The sequence below is a fragment of the Pinus tabuliformis genome, chromosome 2_1 (assembly GCF_031772625.1).
Source record: "Pinus tabuliformis cultivar Carrire ecotype Pingquan chromosome 2_1, CPIR1, whole genome shotgun sequence".
NCBI classification, from domain to species: Eukaryota; Viridiplantae; Streptophyta; class Pinopsida; order Pinales; family Pinaceae; genus Pinus; species Pinus tabuliformis.
Window position 1 is genome coordinate 326378028 of NC_142299.1, and position 24650 is coordinate 326402677.

At 39.8% G+C, this 24650-nt stretch overlaps 1 protein-coding gene across 2 annotated transcripts in view; it reads left to right on the plus strand.

Moving 5' to 3' along the window:
- ABH1 (ARM repeat superfamily protein) overlaps positions 1-24650 on the plus strand; it is a 375899-nt gene that overhangs the window by 330763 nt on the left and 20486 nt on the right. The gene's annotated exons all lie outside the window — the stretch shown is intronic.

Here is a 24650-nt window from a genome sequence, read left to right on the forward strand (position 1 = left end):
AGTACTCATCTTGGCTGTAGGAGCAAAAGTCTCCTCATAGTCGATGCCTTCCTGCTGCGAAAATCCTCGAGCCACAAGCCGAGCTTTATACTTGTCTAAGGTTCCATCAGCTTTGTATTTGACTTTATACACCCATTTGCAGCCTATGGGTTTTTTGTCTGCAGGAAGATCAGAAAGAGTCCATGTGTGATTTTTCTGAAGACTCTGAAATTCTGCTTTCATAGCCTTTTCCCACTCAGATATACCCTTAGCTTCTGAGTATGTTTGAGGCTCAAAAGTACTGTGAAGGTTAGCCATAAGAGCAAAATTGACTGTAGACTGTTGTCTGTTCTTATGCCTAGAAGTTCTACCTTCAAGGAGCTCATTATCCCGGAGATCACCTATGGTTTTAGCCCACCATTTTGGCCGAAGAGAAGAAGAACCAATATCAGGATTAGAGGGACCAATATCAGGAGGAAGAGAGGCAGGCTCAAGATCAATAGGGATAGCAAGAGGGGGATTAGCTTCTGGAGGAAGCTCAGATAGAGTAGTATCAAATCTGGATTCTACATCATCCCTCCCATCGGATGGACTGACTGGAAGAAGAACACTGTGAGGCGGATCCTCAGAACGCTGCTCAGAAGAAGAAGACTGAAAGAATCCTCTGTCTTCATCAAATACTACATCTCGACTGAAGCTAAGTCGACCAGTGGCTATATCTATCAGCCTATAAGCCTTGTGATGATCACTGTAACCTGTCATCATTAGTTTCTGACTTTTGGAATCCAACTTAGATCGCTTAGCAGATGGAACCCAAACATATGCAACTGAGCCAAAAACTTTGAGATGACTGATCTTAGGCTTACGACCAGACCACACTTCTTCAGGAGTCTTCCCTTTAACAGCCTGAGTAGGGGATCGGTTAAGAAGGTAAACAGCAGTAAATACTGCTTCAGCCCAGAATTTGTTTGGAACACTCCGGTGTTGTAACATGGAACGAGCCATTTCAACAACCGTGCGATTGCGACGCTCGACAACACTGTTCTGCTGGGGAGTGTAAGGTGTGGTGAATTGACGTTTGATGCCATGAATATCACAGAAGTTGGCAAAAGCTGAGGAACAAAATTCCCCCCCATTGTCGGTCCTAAGGGTCATGATATTACAACCAGATTCTTTTTCAACTAAAGTTTTAAACTTCTGAAAGGTACTAAGAGCATCAGATTTATTTTTTAAAAAATACACCCACATCTTTCGACTGAAGTCATCTACAATAAGTAAAAAGTATTTGCAAGCAGTTATAGAAGCTGTATTCATAGGACCACAAATATCAGCATGAAGTAACTGAAGTACCTGGGATGCGCACCAAGATTCGCCATTTTTGAATGACGACCGATGTTGCTTTCCCGCTTGACAGGCGCTGCATACTCCCAGCTGCTGAGTCTGAATATCAGGTAATCCTGACACAAGTCCCTCCCGAGAGAGCTGAGAGAGATACTGCATATTGAGATGCCCATATCGCTGATGCCATAGAGTACTGATGGGAGAGACACGAGCTGCTAGTGCCACTTCTGGAAAGTCACCGGTGTCAAGTAGCCTGTATAGGCCATGGTCCTCGAGGCCAGTAGCAACTGTCAGACTGGTCTCCCTGTCAATGATGGAACACTTGTGTGCACTGAACACAACATCAAGCTGAGGAGAATTCCTCATAATCTGACTGACAGAGAGCAGATTAATCTCCATACCAGGAACATAGTATACATTTAGAAATATGAGCGTGCGTCCACCAGACTGAATTTGAACTGTACCCCTGCCAGCAACAGTGTACTTTTCACCTCCACCAAATACAACTGAATCACTGAAAAGTGAAAAGTCAATAAACCAGTCACGCCTGTGAGAGAAGTGGCGTGATGCACCAGAATCAATGTACCATGCAGAGGAAGGAACATGTTCTGAAGACCTTTTAGCCTTAAAGGCATAAAAGGCCGAATCTGTCTGCTCGGAATGTTCTGCAACATTCGCTGTCTGATGTGACGCTCCCTGTTTCTTTTGTTCAGCAGCAATCCTCTGCCTGCAGTCTTTCTTCATGTGACCGAACTTGTGACAGTAATTACACTGTACACTTTTCTTCCTATTAGGATCAAAAGACTGAGATGATCCTCTCTGCTGAAAAGACTGAGAGGACTGATATTTTGCAGCAAATGCATTCTCCAAGGGCACTGATGCAGTACCACTACCAAACTGCTGTTTCCACCTATCTTGCTGCAGAAGTTTGGTACATAAATCTGAAAACTTCAGATCAACATTTGTGGTTGTAATGTTGAGTGTTTCAATGAAGTGTTCATAAGATTTTGGTAGGCTCTTCAGGGTAATGACTACCATATCTTCTTCCTCCATGGTCCGACCAATGGCGTCGAGCTGATCTCGAATGTCTTTAATTTTGTTGAGATGTTCCTGTAAAGACATATGTTCATCCATCATGATGGAGAACAACTGATTTTTGAGAAAAAAAGCTCTGCTTTTATCAGATGTCTCATGCAATTCTTTCAACTGTTGCCAGATTTCAGCAGCGGTCTTGCCAGAAGGGATTTGTGGTAACTGATCATCAGCAACAGAGAGCTTGAGAAGCATAACAGCCTCTCGATTTCGATCATCAAATTTATCTTGATCGGTCCCGGCTGTACCTGGACGAAGCTCTGTGCCCAAAATGATTTGATCAAGACGCCTGTACTCAAAAATGGTCAGCAGTCTTTGTTTCCAAATGTTATAGTTGCTGCCATTAAACCGTTGATTTCCTTCTAACATCAGATTGGTAAGAGTGGCCATTTTCACAAAGAGAACAAATAAGACACACAAGGACAATGTAGATGACTGCTTATGCTGGTGAAGATTTAAAGAACAGACTGTCAGCTGTCTAAAACAATAGTAATACTGCTCATATAGTTCTGAGAATACAGTTTTCCACAAGAAAATGCAGGTCTACCATAAGAGTATGCAGATGTCACAGGTCTGAGTTTGTAATGAAGACTTCCAGGATCACAAAAAAAAATTCCGCTGATTGATAACCCACTGCCGGCAACCAGAACCACAAATACAGCTAATATAAATGATGAGAAAAAAAAATTGGACCCACATATGCTGTCTCAGATTCACACTTCTGCTGAATGGTAACCCACTGTCAGCAAACACCACGGATATATATATATATATATATACACGTCTCAGGTTTCAAAATGGCCCACACAACATCTCAGCTACAGGTCATATGTTTTTGAGAAAAGAACCACGTGAGCTATGCACGTTCCGTCTCAGCTATGACAAACCCACAGGTGAATATATAACCACGGATATGTGTTTTATAAACACGGGTTATGGTGCCGTCTCAGCGTTTACAATGAACCACGTATTTTTATCACACGCGGATGACAGGATACGTTTTGACGTATTACAACAGGTTACGTATCAGTTTAAAAAGCACGGGTTTCACAGGTCATAGCAATATAACGGCGTTTGCACAGGTCATAGCACACGCGTATATCCACGCGAATTACAGCATTGACAGCATTTGAGAATAACAGGTTTCAAATGTATCCACGGAATGAGCCACAGTTTGCAAATATATATTCACGGGTCGGCAGAATATATCCACGCGTCTCAAAAGAAATATATATTGACCACAGGTTTCAAATATCTATCCACGGGATTGAAATATCATGACCACGGGTTTCAAATCTATCCACGGAATGAACCACAGTTTGTAAATATATATTCACGGGTCGACAGAATATATCCACGGGTTTTTAAAAAAAATATATATTAGCCACGGGTTTCAATTATCAAGACGCCTGTAGTGATATCCTCCTCTTATCTCATAGCATAGCGGATAGCATTTTCATCTACGGGATTTTAGACAGAGTTTGAAATAAAAAACACGGGATTTGAAACCACGATTTTGCCTGCAGATCGAATTTTCAAACCACGACTCTGACTTTCAAGAATGAGTTTTGAGGGAAAACACCTGGATCACGATTGCTGAGGAATTCCACTTTGTGGTCGAGTAGCCGCCAGGCGAAGACGAAGATAGCCGGATTCCGCTCCCATGAAAACAGTCACCGCCCCAAAGTTATTTTCTTAATAAAAAGATCATGCAAGGGAAGAATTCATTTCTGTATCGAGATGGACGACTGTAAGCTTTTATCACAGCGAGCAAAGCCGAGGCTAAGACTCAGTGAAGGCTGCCTGGCTTACAGAGGGCTCGACCTTAGAAAGGACTCAAGAGATTGCGATGCAGATAGAATTACTGTTTCAAGAAGAATCTCTTAACCTTGCTCTGATACCATAAAAGAATGTTCGATGAATTAATTCACATGGAGCAAACAGCTCAATGATAATACAAAGATATTTACAAGAATAGAAACATCAGGTTTCTATGTAGAATATCGAACAAACAGTTTCATCTAAGAAACTGCTAAAAGAATAAGAATAGAAACATCTAAAAGACTGAGCATTACTAAATAGAGATATAGAGATATATTCTAATAGCCAAATCATCATAGGGCTCAACATTCTAAAAAAAGCATGGAACAACCTCAGTCAAGTGTGGAAGAAGATTTATCAATGACCTCCAATAGATCCAAGGATCATTCTCTCATCCATGTCTATGCAAGATATATCATCCAAAGTGTGGCCCCAAGTGTCCAAATGTGACCATTCAAAGCATGTACATAAGTCAATGCAACACAGAGAGTCATGTCCAATGTAGAAGTTGTTAGGTAGATCACATTAGGTATCATCTTCAAATTTCATGTGAGCTCATGAATTTATGCAATTTACCAAGTTTACATATGGAAGGATAATCATTAATGCCTATTAGGTGTGCCAATACCAAAAGGAGGAGAAATTTGTGAGAAACCCATAAAGGAGTAAGTGTAATGCAATACGATATGGTTTGGGGTTTACTTCATGGATGGTGTTATTAACGTGCAAGGTTACATAAGATATTCATCCACATGAGCGCCTTTGTAGAGGGAGTGTTTATACATTGAGTTACCCTCTCATTGGCACTATGTCTTACTACTACCCCATTTTTGGTTTTTTTCTTGTATTCTCTTTTCTTACTCCATTTCACAAAGCTCCCCTTCCTTGTATACGCATTTTGGTGCGTAGCGGTTTGGGAGAATTTAACTTAATCATTTTTCAAATATGCATTTCACTGCATAGGACCTGGGGCAATGGGCTCATAGCAAGGGGGTAGAGTTGTAGGTTTAGTTTGGATTTTGACTTATCGTTGATATCCCTTCATTTCCTTTTGCATTTTGAAATTTATACCTTGTTCTTTTCTTTTTAATAAAGTTGCATCAACCTTAAGCATCCAAGCTCTTTTTTCTCATGGGATTAGGAAGTATGGACCTTTTTGGGAGACATGTAACAACTAATGCAAAAGAAAGGACAATGAGAAGGGATAGATGGAATATGTTATGTATGGTAACAAACATCGACACTTTGTTCTTAAAAAGTTCCCTAGTAGTATCCTTCTATCTAGGAGTGGCAACACTTGACTAGTAGATTGATGACGATCACTAAGGTGAAACAAGGTAAATTTCATAACTTCCAAGCATCATGATTCATTACCTAATTCAATCGAAGATTGTTATTGTCATGTCAAATACATTGGGTGTTAACACTTAATTGAAGAAACAAATAAATTTATCTCATGTGTGTCGTACACCATATCAAATGAGTGAACTACACATGATATGAGAGGCATTTGTAGGCAACTTGTTAGAATCGCTGAAACCTAGCACTTGTCACTTAATTCCTAGCAGATTAATGATCTACTAATTAATTGCACAACTAGGTTCATTAACACAAAAAATTCAGTGGAAGCAAAATATACCAATCTCAATCATGGAAAAAATGACACAATAGATTCTACCCAATCACATTTCTTCATTAAATTCTTCAGAGCTTTCTTGGGTTTCCTTCCTGGGAAAATGGCCCCAATTGCAGAAGTACATGAAACAATTGGATTTGATCCAACTGATCAAGCCCTCCTTGGTTGCTATGGATCTCCTTACTACCCCCTTCCTTAGACACAAGTTACAAAACACTAATTTTGATTCCTCTCTCGATAATGTGTTGTATTATGGCGTGTCTTCTCCATTTCCTTAGCCTTGCCTTTATAACTTTACATTGAGCTAAATCACTAACCCTAATCTCCAAAGTGATTGACGGTAGAGATTAAATCTTACCTCACCAATGTTACTTGGGAGCGGGAGCGGGAGCGGGGAGCGGGAGCGAAAACGGGAGCGGGAGCGACCATTTTCAGAAGCTCCCGGTTTGGGAGCGAATCCCGGAGCGATTTTTTAAAAATATATATATTTTTATATTTTTTAATTTTTGATACATATATGTCAACAAAAACATGTAGAATGATGAATTAGATATAAAAAACATAAAAAAGCATAGATTGAACCATATAACAACAATCATCTAGAAGTTATAATCTTCATCAACCACGTCCGCAAGTTAGTAACATAGTAACATACAACATATTGAGTCTCATGATTCATCAATCTTAAAGTTTCAAGCTTTCAAAATTCAATATATAACATTTACCATCATTGATCACCAAAGTTGTACTTGTAAGCTAAGTGTAACCATTACAACAAATAATATCTAACATGAAATGAAATGTTATAAAATGAAATGAAATGAAACAACTTTCAACTTTCATGAAGCATCATATTCATAATTCATTACTAATGAGTTATAATTGCCAACTTCAAACTTAAACTGTCATATATTGTTTAAAAAAATATCATAATAAATATGAAAGAGTCAATAGTTATAAAAGCTACTAGAAACTAGAAAAGAGAAGTAAATCTATTATCTATTTCTTATGCTTGGGCCTCTTGCCACCACGAGAAATGTCTAATTTTTTAGTCTTGTTGCAAAATCAGGATCTTTGTCATTAATATCACCCTCCAAGCATTAATATCCAGAGGTATCTTTGTCATTACCTTTGTATCTGTATAGGGATCTTTGTCATTAATAGCACCCTCTAAGCATTAACATAAGATAGAAAAAGCATAGCATGTCAAGTCAAGATTTTGTTTGAGTGATGCGTACATTTTTAGAAGGGTCATGATAGAGGAGTTCGACAACCAATGTCACTAACATCAAGGTACATAGAGGGATTGGTACTCTTGATTAAATATGAGTTCCATACCCTAATACATGACAAAATTCAATGGAAACATTGCAATCCCCCAATCCTGAAATCCTGAAAAACTGATAAGTCTGCTGGATTTTGAATGAAATCTAAAATTCTACTTTCTCCATATGAAATCCAATGAGGACGAAACCACTCTCAAACATCCTGAGTCATTTCATGGTAATGTTAAAAATTTAAGTAAAAGGATGAAAATGAAAATTAAAGAAAATGTCACTTTTACTTTAAGAATTTAACATTACCATGAATAGCATATCAATACTAGGGCCTAGACTTGATCATTAAGTTGCCCCACTCAAAAACTATTTGTTTCTTTCAAAAAAAATTGCATTTCGAACATTACTACAAAAAAAAAATGCAAAAAAAGGCAAAACGCTCCCGAAAACGCTCCCGAAAAGGCAGGGAGCGAAATTTTTTTTAGGGAGCGCGCTCCCGACCCGCTCCCGAGTCGCTCCCGCCCGGAGCGCGGATCGGGAGCGGGAGCGAGGGGGGGGGGGCGCTCCCCCGCAACACTGTACCTCACTTAAGATCAAAGGCTAAGATTAAAACACAATTACAAAGTAAATAATTTACCTTTCCTTAGTTTAATTTAGCTCAATAAGTCGACATAACAATTATGTGTTTTTCATAAGTCTAACTTAGTCTAAGTTACAAATGCAACATCCTCACACTAGAGCAAGTGTTTAAGAAGACTTTGGGATCGATCTACACACCTAAACACTTATGCCTATGTAGAAGTACCTGCTCGAGCTACCAACATCAACACTCCCTCTTAGCAAGGGCAATACTTTTGCCCCTTAGAATTGATCCAAGATACTTTCTCATATAGATGTATGAAAAGAATCACATGCAAAATTGTAGCTTAACAATGAAATTTAATGTGCACACAGGAAAAGAAGAAGTTAACACATAAAAGGCACAAAAAGAAGACACCAAAGCTTGATAATGGAGTTCATCCAAGTCGGACTACGTCTTCGGGCCCAGCTCAACAATGGGGAGGCCTTTATATTAAATGGCATGAAAGAAGAGAATTACAATCATCAACTGTATACAAGAGGCTTATACCTCCAATCTGAAAGATGGCTATGAGATGGATGCCTTAGATGGAGAAGTGGGCAGCATCAAAGCGTCCGTGGCACTGAAAGGGGCTGAAAACATCTTAAACTTGTCCCAAAACAGACAAAATGCACTCTCGGCCTCTTGCCAATCGAAACAACGTGTTGCCAAATGCCCCCCGTGCTCTTTTCATCTATCGTGTTTTTATAATGGGGTTTTGGACAGTATCCCATTTAAATCGGGGCTGTCTGGTTCACAATAGAGGTCGGTGGCGTGGAAGGATCGGTAGGCACAACCACCCCTTAGAATGGCCTCTTTATCGTTGAAATGAATAATACCCAAAAATCCCAAAAAACACTAAAATTCAACCAAAATCTGCAAGCCTCGGACTTCAAAAATCATTAAATCGGACCTATGATTCTTATTGGGTCTGAGCCCGAGAGTGCAATCAACATATCAGGGGGTGTAATAGTCCTGTTACTTGGGGATTGTCGATCGCTCTGCTTGCGTTGATACATATATATAAGACCTTCCTCCGACCTAATTGCCCTCCTGTCGTCGATCCGATTTAATCGGAGATTGGCAATCGGGGGTTCCTCTGTGCCTTTCTAAAGTCCGCCTCCATGAATCCTCCTATTGCGATTTTGCCTTTAAGGCTTAAAACCCATTTTTAAAGGAAAATCCTCATTTTCTTAAAGAACAAAGCAATCTTCCTTTCGTAATAACTTCATCATCTGGACTCAGATTGAAGTACCGTTTGCGCCATTGGAATCAGGATGACAAGATCTACGCTCTGGTCCTGTGTTGACTTCATTCTGAGCACTTTGATTTCTGAGCTTTTCCATGCCATTGTATCTAAAGATCCACCTGGATCAATCCTCCCCATTGAGGAGCTTTTGGACCGCCAAAAGCTTTTCATTAGTCAATTGGCAAGTGAGGGAATTGTTCCCTCACTTTCTCTTTCTCTAGCCATCTGGCCTTGCTGGGGTGCATTCCCTTGAAACCAACTCGAAGGTATTCTACATCTCCTCGCCGTGAAGTCCTGGTTCTTCTGTCGAGGATGATGTCTTCAGGCAACTCATTGAGATATTCTGGTGCAAAATCATCGACTGTAGGAACTGTGCCCACCTCATCAGTGTCCATGATCAAAGGTGGTTCATACAGCTTTAGGTTCTCCACATTCACTACTGAGTACATTTGCATATATACCGGCAAGTCAAGACGAAAGGCATTGTTCCCAATCTTCTCCAAAATGGTGAATGGTCCATACCGGATTGGTCGCAACTTCTTTCCTTCTCCCTTCATCCTGTCTTTGTTGATGTGGAACCACACTTTGTCGCCCACTTGGAATTGATGGTCGACTCGGTGTTTATCATGTCGAGCCTTGTAATGGGCTTGACTTTTCTCCAACTACTCTTGCACTGCTTGGTGAATCAATTGGATTCATTGAATGAACTGCTGAGCTTTGTCCCTATCATTACGTCCACTGGAGCCATCTTCCCTTCCAAAGACCATATCAAAAGGGTCCTTTGGTAGGTTACCAAAACATGTCATGAATGGTGAACGCTGCGTAGATGAATGCATTGCTTGGTTGTAGGAATGATGTACATATGGGAGATGTTCATCCCACTACTTGGGATGTTTCCCACATTAGCCTTGTAATAAGTGTACCACGGTACGATTTACAACTTCTGTCTGTCCGTCAGTCTGCGGGTGAAATGTCTTGCTTCTTTTCAATTTGGTGTCCATCATCCTCCACAAGCTGGTCCAAAACTCTCCAAGAAAAGAATCCCGATCTGACACGATTGATGTGGGCAATCCAAAGTGGACCCAAACATGCTGAAAGAAAAGAGAAGCAGTCTGCTCTGCAGTAATCTGCTTTTTACAAGGCATAAGAATACACATCTTGCTAAAACGGTCAATAACGACATACAAATAGTCGTGACCCTTCCTAGACAAAGGTAAACCTCCTACAAAGTCCATTGACACACTTTCCCAAGGACGACTCAGAATAGGGAGTGGTGTGTAGAGCCCAAGTTTTCTATTAGAGGGCTTTGAAACAGAACACATCACACAACCCTTTACATAGCGAGTCACAATGTTTTTCATATGAGGCCAAAAACAAAATCTTTGTACATGACATAAAGTCTTTTCGACACCAAAGTGTCCAGACACAAGAGAGGTGTGGGCCTCTCGAATTACATGTACTCTTTCCCCTGTGGGAATACATAATTTACCAAGGTGATACAACAATTTCCCCTGTAAGTGATAGTCCACCTGTGAACCATGGGTTAGTTTTGCATAAACCTCCTTAAAGTCATCATCGTTAGCATATTGTTCAGCATAACTCTCAAAAGATAACGAAGCATTATGCAAAATAACAGAAGCAGAAATAGGAGGGCGAGATAGCATATCGACCACTTTATTGCTAGTGCCCTTCTTATACTTTATTACCAGATGAAACTGTTGAAGAAAGCCCATCCACCTGAAATGACGAGATTGCTGCAACTTGGTTTGTGACTGAAGGTACTGCAAGGGCTGATGATCTGTATGAATGATGGTTTCCTTGCCGATCAGGTAGTGTTTCCACTTTTTCACACTCTGCACCAAGGCATAAAGTTCCTTGTCATAGGTGGGATAGTTTATCACAGCTTGAGAAAACTTCTCAGAATGGTAACAAATCAGCTTCTTTCGCTGCGTTAGTACAACTCCCATGGCATAACTGCTAGCATCAGTTTCGATCTCAAATGGTTGTTGGAGATCGGGTAAGGCTAAGACTGGCGCGGTGCTGATCTTTTCCTTCAATGTTTCGAAGGACTTCTGTTGTCTTCCTCCCCATTGGAAGACCTGCTTCACACTTGTCAAGGTGTGTAAAGGTGCTGCAATAACAGAGAAATTAGCAATAAATCTCCTCCAATACTGCACTGCACCTAAAAAGCTATGGACCTCGGTTACACTAATAGGCTTAGGCCAATTTACAATTGCTTCAACTTTAGAGGGATCAATTTTTAACTGACCATGACCAACAATATGACCTAGGTAACCCAAAGAGGTTTTCCCGAACTCACACTTTGACAATTTTACAAAGAGTTTTTTCCTTTTCAGCACATCAAGCACTTTCTTTACATGACACACGTGTTCAGACCAACTCTTACTAAAGACAAGTATATCATCTAAATATACAAGAACAAAATCATCAATGAAAGGCTGAAATACATCTTCATAACCCGCATAATGGTGGCTGGAGCATTGCAAAGCCCGAATGGCATTACCATCCATTCGAACAACCCCTGCTTGGTTTTGAAAGCGGTTTTCCACACATCTTGCTCCGCAATTCTAACCTAGTGATAGCCACTGCGCAAATCCAACTTTGTGATATAAACAACACTCTTTAATTGGTCTAACAAATCATCTATGCGTGGAAGGGGATAGCGATTTTTCATCGTTATCTTGTTGAGCGCGCGGTAATCCACACACATCCTCCAAGTGCCATCTTTCTTTGGCGCTAAAACAATCGGCGAACCACACGGAGAGGTGCTCGGCTTGATGACGCCTTAATCTAGCAATTCTTGCACTTGTCTCTTGATTTTTCCATTTCAATCACCGACATCCTGTACATGCCAATATTTGACAGAGGGGCATCATGCTATAGATGGATTTCATGTTGGATTTCCCTCTTCGGTGGTAATCCTTTCGGTTCCTGAAACAACTCGTCATAATTAGAAATCAATTCAATTGATTCCTGTTTATGCTCCCGATCGCAACCGTGGAACGCATCAACAAATTTTAGCCTCTTTCTCCCTTGCAACCATAAGCATGCATCCTTTACTGGAAATCCCCAGTGTTTTCATTTGTCCAGCGCTTACAAGGCTGGCATTAATTTTATTTTGATGAGCCCTCACTATATATTCTATCCCATCCTTAGTGATTTGATATTTGTTTTCATGACAGAAAAAGATTGCCTTTCTATCATACAGGTATGGGCTTCCTAACACCATGCCACAGATATCCAATGGTATTACATCCAACTCTACTTCGTCTACTAGCTTAGACGCAATCACAAATTTGACCTTGCACTGTTGGGTTACATTCAATTTCGCTTTATCATGTATCCGTCCTAGTGGGTAAGGTTTTAGGTGTGGTTTTGTCTCTAAGCCAAGCTTCTTTACCAAGGATTCTGCAATTAAGTTTGCTTGGGACCCAGTATCAAACAGAGTTTCAACTTTGGTATGATTTACTACAACTCTGATATGAAATAATTCAATTCTTTTTCAGTCATTCGAAATGGACTCATCTACAGAATTGGTGCCTTCATGCGATTTAGAATTAACAGGAGGTGTAAGAGTACCTTTTGTTCCTACTGCTGTGATCAACGCTTCATCTCCTGAATTCGATCCAAGGTCTTGCTGGGCCGCTGCCACTGTCTTCTGCTTCCCTTTTCCTCCATACTTCTTTGGACGCTTTTCTGGGTGCTGCTTCAAACAATGATTGTCATCGTGGCCTTCTTTCTTACAATGATTGCAATAAGGCCGCTCTCCTTCTTTGGTTGCTGTTGTTTTCTTCTCATTCCCTTTCCATTTCGCTTTGGATTTGCCATTGGGAGGTTTGAACGGTGGCTTTCTAGATTGATCAGCTCTTTCATTCTTACCCCTGTTCTCAATATGAATGGCCTCCACACTAGCTACGTCAATAGTTGTTGGTTCAAACAACAACAATGAATGCCTAATATAGCTATGCAATGAGCCGATATACTTCGTCACAACCTCAGGTGTATCAAGTGCTATACTCAGATTTAGTGCTTGCTTCCTAAATTCTTCTGTAAAACTTTGAACATCCTGCCCTTTGCCTTGCCTTAAATACTACCAATTCAACAAGGATTTTTGCTTGTATCCTAGGGGATAAAACTGTTCCTTTAACGTAGAAGTGAAATCAAGCCATGAGGAAAGGAGCTTACCCACATTCTTACTGCTCTGCAATTTGCTCTCTCACCAAACGAGAGCGGTACTGCTCAGCCATAGTGAGGCCAGCTGGATCTTTGCCTCATCCTCCACAATCTGCTGAATCCTGCAGTAGACCTCAATTTGCCTAATCCAATTATTAAGCTTTTCTGTGTTACTTTCACCATTAAACATAGGAAGATCAAATTTAACATCTAATTTAAAGAAGGGTTTCTTAGATGCATCCTTTGAATTTCTACAATTATGGTGGTGAGAGGAGGAAGAACCTTCACTCCCAGAAGGAGAAGGAGGGGGTTCTTCTCCACCATTCCCATGTGCTGAACCTTGTCCTTCTGGGTTTCTCTCTTCTGCTTTCTCCAGCCTTAAAACCAGCTGACTGATATTCTCTGCCATTGAATAGAAAGTCTTTTTGAAATTATGCTCCTCTTCAATATGAGCTTCATCTTCAGCCATGTTTCTTCTTTGAGGTGCACGCCCTGCCTTTGGATCAAAAGGTTCTAGTTCCCCTTGGCCTCTTTGAAGCCTATTTCTTGTTAGCATGCAAACATGCAATTCACATCTAAAAAGCCCTGCTCTGATACCACTTGATCCAGGATACTTTCGCTTATAGATGTATGAAAAGAATCACATGCAAAATTGCAGCTTAACACCGAAATTTAATGTGCACATAGGAAAAGAAGAAGTTAACACATAAAAGGCATAAAAGGAAGACACCAAAGCTTGATAACGAATGTTGTCCAAGTCAAACTATGTCTCCGGGCCCAACTCAACAATGGGGAGGCCTTTATATTAAATGGCATGAAAGAAGAGAATTACAATCATCAACTGTATACAAGAGGCTTATACCTCCAATCTGAAAGATGGCTGTGAGATGGATGCCTTAAATGGAGAAGTGGGCAGCATCAAAGCGTCTGTGGTGCTGAAAACATCTGAAACTTGTCCCAAAACAGACAAAATGCAGTCTCGGCCTCCTGCCAATCGAAATAGCGTGCTACCAAATGCCCCCCATGTTCTTTCCATCTATCGTGTTTTTATAATGGGTTTTTGGACAGAATCCCATTTAAATCTGGGATGTCTAGTTCACAATAGAGGCCAGTGGCGTGGAAGGATCGGTAGGCACAACCGCCCCTTAAAATGGCCTCTTTATCGTTGAAACGAACAATACCCAAAAATCTTGAAAAACACTAAAATTCGACCAAAATTTGCAAATCCCGGACTTCAAAAATCATTGAATTGGATCTATGATTCTTATCGGGTCTGAGCCCGGGAGTGCAATCGGCATATCAGGGGGGTGCAATAGTCCTGTTACTTGGGGATTGTCGATCGCCAAATGTTTTATCGCCGATCGCTCTACGTGCGCCGATACATATATATAAGACCGTCCTCTGACCCGATTACCCTCCGGTCGTCGATCCGATTTAATCGAAGATCAACTATTGGGGGTTCCACTGCGCCTTTCTTAAGTCCGCCTCCATGAATCCTCCAATTTCAATTTTGCTTTTAAGGCTTAAAACCCATTTTTAAAGGAAAATCCTCATTTTCTTAAGGAACAAAGCAATCTTCCTTTCGTGATAACTTCATCATCTGGACTCAGATTGAAGTACCGTTTGCGCCGTTGGAATCAGGATGACGAGATCTACATTTTGGTCCTATGTTGACTTTGTTCTGAGATTTTCCATGCCATTGTATCTAAAGATCCACCTGGATCAAGAATTGACTATGATCTTGGAAATACATTCGCTTACATGTTGCTCTCTCTGAACTAGAATCCTTCCTTGCCATTTAGTTTGGAAACATCCTCAGCCTTGTTGTGCTTGCCCTAGTTCCTAGAAGCCTCTTTCTCCTGAACATCTTGTACAGTCTTCTTGTACCAAGAGACCTTCTTGACAGATTTGGAGGAATCTTTCGACTACTCCTTGCCTCTTGAACTTGAATGTTGACTCCCTCTGAGCTGGTCAACTTTTGGAGATACATGCTCTCTGCTTTCTATCACTGCTTTGCTTTTCCCTATTCTAAGCCCTTCTAACACCCTCAAGAATCATGCTGGTTTATAGAACCTCATGGATCTCACTTGTGGATCTTTCGATCCTTTGAGACATCTACGAAATCTACTACCACACCCTCAACTAGTACTGTCTCCCTCTCTTTCTCTCCCTCTGATGGTTGATCTATTCTAAACCTATTGTTAAACCCTGCTAGTATTGTCCTTCATACCATGCTCTATCGACATTAACAACTCATGCTTGTCGCAGTAGATTCCCTAGCCAGTGACTTCTTGTCAGCCGCTGCATCCATTATCTATTCGATCATGCCCAATGTGGCAAACTTCCTACAGCATGATCCTTTACTCTGCTTTGTGGTACCACCTGCACTGGACCGTGTTGCTCCCTCTACGACTGGTCTATCGATTGGTCAAATCCTTCACCTATATGCCTGATTGCTTTTGTAACAACCTAAATTTATATAAAAATAAACACAAATAATGTAAAAGACAACAAATAAGATTAATGATTAATTAGATAGAAATTAATGAAAAAGTATGTCCCTAAGGATATAACTGTTAGTGAAAGGGTACTTACCTGGCTATATATACAGGACCCTCATTCTCATTTGTATCATCCTACATCAATTCTTTATATAATATACAATTTACATTTACTATCCTACGATGGATGTATTTGTCTACGAAGTATTTTAATATTTCCGCTGCATATACGACTAGTGGTCGTTACATTGGTATCAGAGCCACGTCTGATCTCGACTTTTAGCCATCAACCGTTCGTCAACCTTGTTGTCGTCAAAGAATTCAAGCACAATTGGAGGTTCTCTATTCTACCGGATTCGCCAGCAGGACCTTGACCATGTAAAAAATAAAAAAGAGAAAAAAAAATTATAGAAACAAAAATCATAAGAGAAAAAAAGAGGTTATATAAATATATAGAAGAAAAAACAAATTATGGAAAAAAAAGCATTAAAAGAAAAAAAAACAAAAGGTTAAAAAGAAATTAAAAGAAATTATATATATAAAAGAAAGAAAAAAAAGAAAGAGGAAGTCAAATAGATATATTAAAAAAAATATTCAATTCATAAAAAAATTATTATTAAAAAAAATAAAAAAATAAAAATTTAATTAATAAAAAGAAGCAGGCTCACAACTCGCTTCCAAAATTGAATGCCATTTTCCGTACACACCAAGCTGCCATTTATTTCTATGCTAGACGACACATCCTCGCTGAGTCATTGTTCTCTCTGATCTCTTTTGCTTTCACCTGAGCCGCAACCACGACCACACATTCGTTGAAGCCACATGCACTGTCTGAAGCCATCGCTGCTAGTTCGCGAACGCATCCTGCGCAGGCACTAATCTCTTTCACTTTCATCTAAGGCGCAACACAGACATTGAGCACCGCTCGTCCTGAACAAAGTCGCAGTCGCTGCTGCCACTGCCATCATAACAACGGCCACCCACAATCCCGGCGTCGCTACTCGTATCCCTGTCCGTTGCTTCCTTTACCACAGGCAAGCCTGACAATCCTCCATTGCTGACGCTGTAGTCGCCACTGTTGTTCGGCCTTCCGTTGGCATCATCCACCCTTGCTACCCGGCTTCTTGCCACCAACTGACGCTGCATTAATTGCCCCACTTCACCCGTTCCTCATTGACAATGCTATCCTAACAACCGCGCTCCGCCTCTGCAATCATGTCTATGAAACGCTGCTACATCGAGGGAAATTCAGATAAAAATATCAGCATCCACCAACGCATCGCATACATCTAAGTTGTCATAAAATTCACATGTGCTCTAATCCAAGCACAGTTGTTGACAATATAATTTCTGCAGTGTAATGTCATCCAAAGAATATTGAAAGGATTCGTGAAACATGACTTCACAAATTTATGTTAATGTACGTTCAACTGTATTAGCTTATTAGTGGTAACGATTGTCATGAAGAGGGTCATAAGCATTAGAGAGTGGGCACATCATCTTAGGAAAAAACACTTGTGCTTACAAATTATAAATTTAAGTGACATATTTTATTACTAATTTGATAGTGTAAAAAAAAAAACTAACAAAGGCTATGCTACACTTTAATTATATGTTAATTAACTATATAATTATTAATTAATCGTATACTTTTAATTATATAATTAATTAATAGTAAATAATTTAACTATATAGTTTAATTAATATTAAAAAAAAGAGGAAGAAGAGAAAGGATTAACATTAACTCCTAAGATTAGCAAGCATAATTAAAAAATGATCAAGAAAGAAGTGAAAATGAGTTCCACACAAGAATCACTATTTTGGAGTAAATGTCCATCTTGTCTTAAAGTTTAAACGTAATTGGATATACATATGTTCAAAAAAATTGTGATCTAAGGTGTCCAATATGCGGAAGACTATTTAATACAGAAGAACATCAAGACAATGAGCAAATGAAAATAAAACTATTAAAGGAAGAGATCACGAAACTTCAACAAAAGAGAAAAGCCTCAAAGAAGAAATATAAAGATCTCGCAGATCAGTTTCATGCAAAGTCAACAGAATGCAACGAAGAAATTTTGCATCTAAGGAACCACAATGAAAAACTTCTTGCATAAGTCAAAAAGTGTAAATTAAGAAGCACAAGTTAGAACAAGAAAAATAAAGCTTTGACAAAAAATTCAACGAAAATCTATCAAAGAAAGAAGAGGAGAATTTATGTTTAAAAAACCTTAACAAAAAATTATTAGAACATATTAAAAAATTAAAAGATCAAGAGAAGGATAATAACAACAAGATCAACGATTCAAAAAAAGAACTTCTACCTTTAAAAAAACATAACCAAAATCTCCTTAACTAGATTAAAAAACTTAAGACTGATAAGAAATTATTGAAGAATAGATACGAAGAACTTGTCGCAAAGGAAGCACCAAAATCTCCAAAGGTAGCAGCCCAAGCTGAAGAAACAAACATCGATCCCACTAATCTCACAGTTTGGGCAAATCCAAATCTTACTGAAGCAAAGACGTACTTAAAGGTTGCAGTTCAAATGACGAACACCCCAAATGAGGATTCAATAGTCAAGTCAAAAACAACAATGCTTGAAGGAAATCAAGAAACTGCCATAAAAACATTAAAGGAAGTTCAAACAAGAAAAAATCCTTATTTACATCAGAATCACAAGAGTAGACACCTTAATCAATCTACAAGTCTATATCACGTAGAACATAAACAACAAACTTATGTTTTGAAGAATACTGAAGTGAGCTCAATCCAATCATACAATAACTATTCACCACACAGCTCCAAAGATTCCCCAAAAGATTAATCTAGGATGGTTCGATCCGTTTTCAGTATGACAATTTTGTCTATTGCTCAGAGTATCATATCCAAACGACATAAGGGATCCAATCTGTCATCAGTAAGCTTTGAGGACAAAACGTTTTGAAGGGGAAGACAATGTAACAAACTAAATTTATATAAACACAAATAATGTAAAAGACAACAAATAAGATTAATGATTAATTAGTTAGCAATTAATGAAAAGGTATGTTCCTAAGGACATAACCATTAGTAAAAGGGTACTTACTTGGCTATGTAGAAAGTACCCTCATTCTCATTTGTATCATCCTACATCAATTCTTTCGATAATATACAATTTATACTTACTATCCTGCGATGGATGTATTTGTCCACGAAGTATTTTAATATTTCCGCTGCATATATGACTAGTGGTCATTACAACTTTCTCCTGTAGGGCGCATGGATTTGTCAAATTCTTGTGGGCCCTAACCACACTTGTCTACATATGTGCTCAAGCTCCCTCTCAACATCACTTTGCCACATGAACCCTGTTCAATCTCAACTTAGCGTACTTGTGGACATTAAAGTTTTGTTGGCTTCATCTCCTCGAACTCCCTAGTCCAGTCTAGCTCTCTTCTTCTAGTGCCAAAACCAATAGAGTTCAACTTGCTCTTGTGCGCATTGTTCTTGTCTGCGTTGGCCTATTGTTGCTTTAGTCACTGGCTCAATTGTTTGTTAGTGCCCTGTGTATGTCCTTGACATAAGTGACCTCTGTAACTTGTTGTGATGAACTTTGCTACTTGTTGCAATGAACTCCGCAACATGTTGTGACTAACTCTACAACCTAATACAACTTTGCCTGTGGGACCTTACTGTAGCACGACACTTTCTTGCCCCCAATCGCTTGACTTCTCAACTCATAAGCAGTATAGCTTAGTCATTCCATGGTCGGGTTTGACCATGGTCGTTGGGGTCCAGCTCTACAACCCATAATAAAACTCTTGCAACCCTATCACATTGTGCTCATGTCTCTTATACAATGCAACTCTCAATGAATGATTTGTTGACTGGGAATTCAGCCCTGTTAACCTAGCCCATGGTCGGTTTTTAGGCCTTGCTCGCAATGCACGTCTCCTTAGCAATGTCATTGTCTGTAGACCCCTACTCCAAGTTGACGCCTTGTCGTTGTTCGATGGTTGTTGACAAAAACTACTCTAAGTTTGATTGCCGACTGTGCGTAGGCCTGATCTATCCTCGAATCCTCTTTTGCTAATAGTCTTCTTGCACTAGCACACTCCTATGATGGTCAACTTTCATTGTGTCTAGTGACTAATCCTGCCAATCAACTAATTCATTCCCCCAGGCAAGTCACTGGGAAACTCAATGACGACTTTGTTGTCTTTCTTTGCATACTATCTAACTAACTATTCCATGAGCTACCTTGCCAACTAGATGACTCTTTTGTTGGATTTCTTACACTGCGACCCTCAACAACTCCAATGCTTTTTCCTTGTCCCCAATTTGCTCTATGACTGTTTGCTCTATGTATGCTTCTTCCTTCAAGCCCAATAGGTTGTTGCTCTATGCTAGCATCCTCCTGTGCTTGAAACTTGAACGATTTTCCCTTGTTGATGCCTTGGGGCTACTTTGCATCCATCACCTCCTTGGACCCAACGCCAATTCATGAACCCCATTTTTTTGGCAAATCCTTCCATCGCACATTCTAGCACCTGATATGATTGCACACGGGGATGTCAATCCTAGCTGGCGACTTGGTGCATCTGACAACCCACTCTCGGCCACCCTTTTTTAAATTTTTTTTTGCTGTTTTCGTTACTACGCCCCTAAGATGATTTTTGGCCCTGTTATCCACCAAAATGGGTAACCCCCATAGGAGAAAATATTTCTCCTATGTTTGACAACCAACTGGTCAGCGAGACTACCAACAATGCCTACCAGCCACCATTAGTTGATGATATGACATATATCTTAGCCACTTGCATCAACCATGTGCTTCTCACCCATTCGACATTAGTACTTGGATGAAGGTGGGTTGCCACTCAAAAGGTACTCTGATCATTTTGCAATTAGGTGCTTGTACTTGTTTTTATTTTGGAATTTAGTATGGAATATGGGGTGATCGAGAAGATTGACAAATCTTGATCGCATTCTTGTTCTCTCACCTTAGTTGGGGGATTAATCTTTGATCCTCGTCTAGTGGGACTTCCCTCAAGGACCTTTGGGATATAGGAGTGGGATTACCTGGAAAGCCATGATTGAGATAGCATAGTTTCGTCTTCCCATATGTTATAATTAACACCTTCCACCTCACATTACAAGCCCATATCTCACCTCTAATCTTCGAGTACAACATATCATTGGTTCTTGGGGATTTGACATTCACATATTCACATACCTTGACTAGGGCTTGGAAATTTTGTTGTGGGAGGTTGATGAAGCTAAAAGAAAAGGAAAGAGCAAATCATGGCCACAATAAAAGAAAAGAATAAGTCAAAATGCAAAAGATGGCCAAGGGCATAGAGATCAACACATGGGTAAAAGCCTAGCATGAGCTCTACCTCAATCATATGGTCATCACCTTGTTCCTGAGCACACATTATTCCATTACATCAAAGGAAGGAACCCTTGCATTTCCCAACCTTGATGAGCGATAAAATGACTCATCTTAAAAGGGTAATAAAGCTGCTACATCATACAATGAAAATTGTAACCCTTGAGCTATAAGCAGTAATATAAGGAAAAAATCAAGAAAAAGTAGAAGGCACACAAGAGGGGTGGAAAAACAAAGGCCGAGCTAGTAACTCATCCATCCACGAATGCTCCCTCCTGACATCTATACATTTAGGGTTGGGAGACACCCATCAATTGGTCCCTTTTGAACATGGCACTTGGACATGGAACCTTATGCACTCCATTACCATCATTATTATTCACTAACACCTATCCATGCAAGGTGGACTAGGGGTTAGAAGCACCTAATAGGGTTGACCTTTGGCCACCCCTACCTAGGGAGAAAACACCTTTGCGAGATCAGGGTCCTGATTTTGGAAAGGGATCCTTATTTGAAGTATTGAATTGCCATTGACATTCAAGTTTGGTTCACTAAAATTCATTTTGTTCTTGTCAAGTGGGTTCAACAACCCAGGCCTTGGGCACCTACTCCATAGGTACCCAAGCCCTTAAGAGGAGTACATTGGCACAATTGACACACGTCCCAAAGCACCTCCAACATTCAGGATTGTTGTTGAATTTGACCTAGATTTGAGGATTCTTCAAGACAACACAACTAGACCCAGCATGGTACCAGGCTAGCCTTGACACAACTTGATGGGTAGGAGTTGATTTAGAGCCGAGACACGCATGGTCTTACGTTGAGAGACTAGGGAGGGCTTGTTGCACCAGAGGAGGCCCTAACACTGCAAAAAAAGAGGCCTCTTTTAACAGTTGGAGACCAATGGAGACCACTTTATGGCACCCCTACTAGATCTTGGGACCTTAAAGAAGGTAATGAGGTGAATTTGGGGGTCAACCGTCAAATCATGGATTTCACAAGCATCTACAACTTCTAGGACACCTCATCACCCTTGGACATGGCATTTGGAGCATTTATTGTTGATGATGTTAGCATGAGAGTATTTACGACTCAGACATGTGGGCAAATTAGGGCATATTTTGATAAACCTAGTGGGTTGGCTTGTAACCCAAGGACATTTTAGCATCAAACTTGTTTTAGGGGCTTTGTTAGGCTAATTATTAGTCCTAATCCTCATATAAATAGAGGATAGGCTCATTGTATTGGATCATCATCACTTGTGACTTAATTTCGACCCTCTTGGAGATTTTCGACCACCTTGTTTTTTTGTGGAGTTCTGACTCTATGGTGTACTTTGTTATTTTGAGCTATTTCTTTGGTCTTGGAGATGTCCTTTTGGAGAAATAAAGGCTTGTTCATGCATTATATCTTGTAAGTGTACCTTGGATTTGATAAATCTTTATTTTTGTGTCTAATGTATGGCATGGTTAATTATTTAGGGTTTCCATTAAGCTAGTTATTCTTGAAAATAATTGTATGGAATCTAGATGATAACATTTTATGCATTACTCACTCATAGAATGTGAATGGAAATCCCATTAGCAAATCTTTCTAGCTCTCCCAATTGATTTTTCTCCCTCACAAAAGTGATAGCTAGGGTTTTGGAACCTAAGGCTTCATTATTCCTTTACTCCTCAACAAGATTTAGCCATATCTTACACTCCCAGAGACTTAATCATCCAAGGGATTAGGCACTAGCCTTGGTCACTATGTTGATCATCCACAAAATTCCACTTAACTTGATTTTGGCCTCTTAAGGATAAGTCGCTAGCTAGGGCTAGGGCACGAGATTGGCCTACAGTTGAAGTTGTTTGCTAGTGGAGGGATTCAACATTGGGAGGAGTGTTGGTTGCCTCAAAGTCAACCCCTTTTAGTGGCTAATCCATCCATTTCAAAGAAAAATTGTGTTTCCCTAGGTGGATCTTGCCCTAGGAAACCCTAGATTTCTCTAGGCTTCAACTTGGGGCTTGTTGAAGGCTTTTGTTCCATAGATTGAAGGAAATCATTGCTTGGAAGCCTTTTCTTGGCCTTGTGATTGTAGGTGTGTCCTTTGGCTTACTATTGCTCAAGCCCTAGATCACATTGGGCCCTAACTAGGCACATGGGGAGATGTGAATTGTCTTATCATGATTGTTGAGCCTTGTACTTAAGAAGAGTTGTCCACCAATAGCTTGCCTTGTCACCTTATCCTTGAAATTAGCATATCTATCTAGGTGACCTACTAAAAGGGAAGCCTCCCTAGTGGTGCAAGTCCACAAAAGAGAAGGAGGTAGTAGCTGTTGATTTTTCAAGATTTTCTAGATTGATAATTACTTCCAATAATTTTCTTCATTATTCTCTCTTGAGTCACATTCTTTATTAAGCAATTATAGATAGAAAATCTTCAACAAAAAACAATAATGACAATAGAAACACAAAGAGACAACCAAATACAAGAGACACAATTTATCCTAGGAAAACCCTAACCAAGGAAAAACTGAGTAACCTTTTCATAGAGAAATTGTCCAATTTAACAAGAGATACAATCTGAATTTTCCAGACAAAAAAAGTCAAACTGACTAGTAACCAAACCCAGGTAAAACTGGGTCAAATATCCCACAAAAAATTGCCCAGAAATTTTGGCCTATTTCCTAAAAGAGCTCTCGCATCATGCTTTAGATCTGTCCCTCATAATGCCTCAGATTCATCCTTCATGAAGTCTCATATTTATCCTTATTATGCCTCAGAAAAACTCCACATGTGAACAAAAGTGATTCAAATTGGATGCCCAAATGGAGAGGACGAATGCCAATATATAGATGTTGAATGAGCCGAGTGGGTTTGTCCCTTCACTCGAGACGACTTGAATCAACATATATATATTTATCATTTCTTGTATATTTTGAGGGCTATAACTTGATTATGAAGACCGACTATAGCTACAAAATTTAACAGTCCCTCCTAGCTAGGGAGGTATTCATAATGACTTTTCCAAATGTTCTTTTGTTGAATAAAAAATTCTCTATCCCAAGAAAAGGTTTAATGACCTTAACTATGTTGATGAATCCATCCACCTCATGTTCTATACAAGAACCATGTGGAAGGCATCACCGCATCAACATCAAATAGAGGAACTAACTACCCACTAGTCTCAAGGTCACCAATCTACCAAGTCGTCTTGGAGTCTTGTCAGGAACCCCACCTAACCCATGGTGAAACCCGAGGGCCCATTTCACAAGTCATCACATGTCATTGAACTTGCCTGATGTTGTAAGGCACTTGCAGCCTGAAGTTGCAGTGGGTTGTGAGTGATTCATGTTCGAAATGAAGAAATTGATAGACATGATCTTGATCATTAAGAGAAAGACTGAAGTTCCCTTGGTTAGGCCGCAGTTTGAAGAGGAGTAGCACAAGAGTGATTCCTGTTCAAAATGAAGAAATTGTATCGATATCTAGAGGGCCTCCTAGTTCAGAGGGAGCAGACGGGCCAACAAGTTTGAAGGAGGTCACTGTACCAAGATCTGTGGAAAGTCAATAATGACTTCA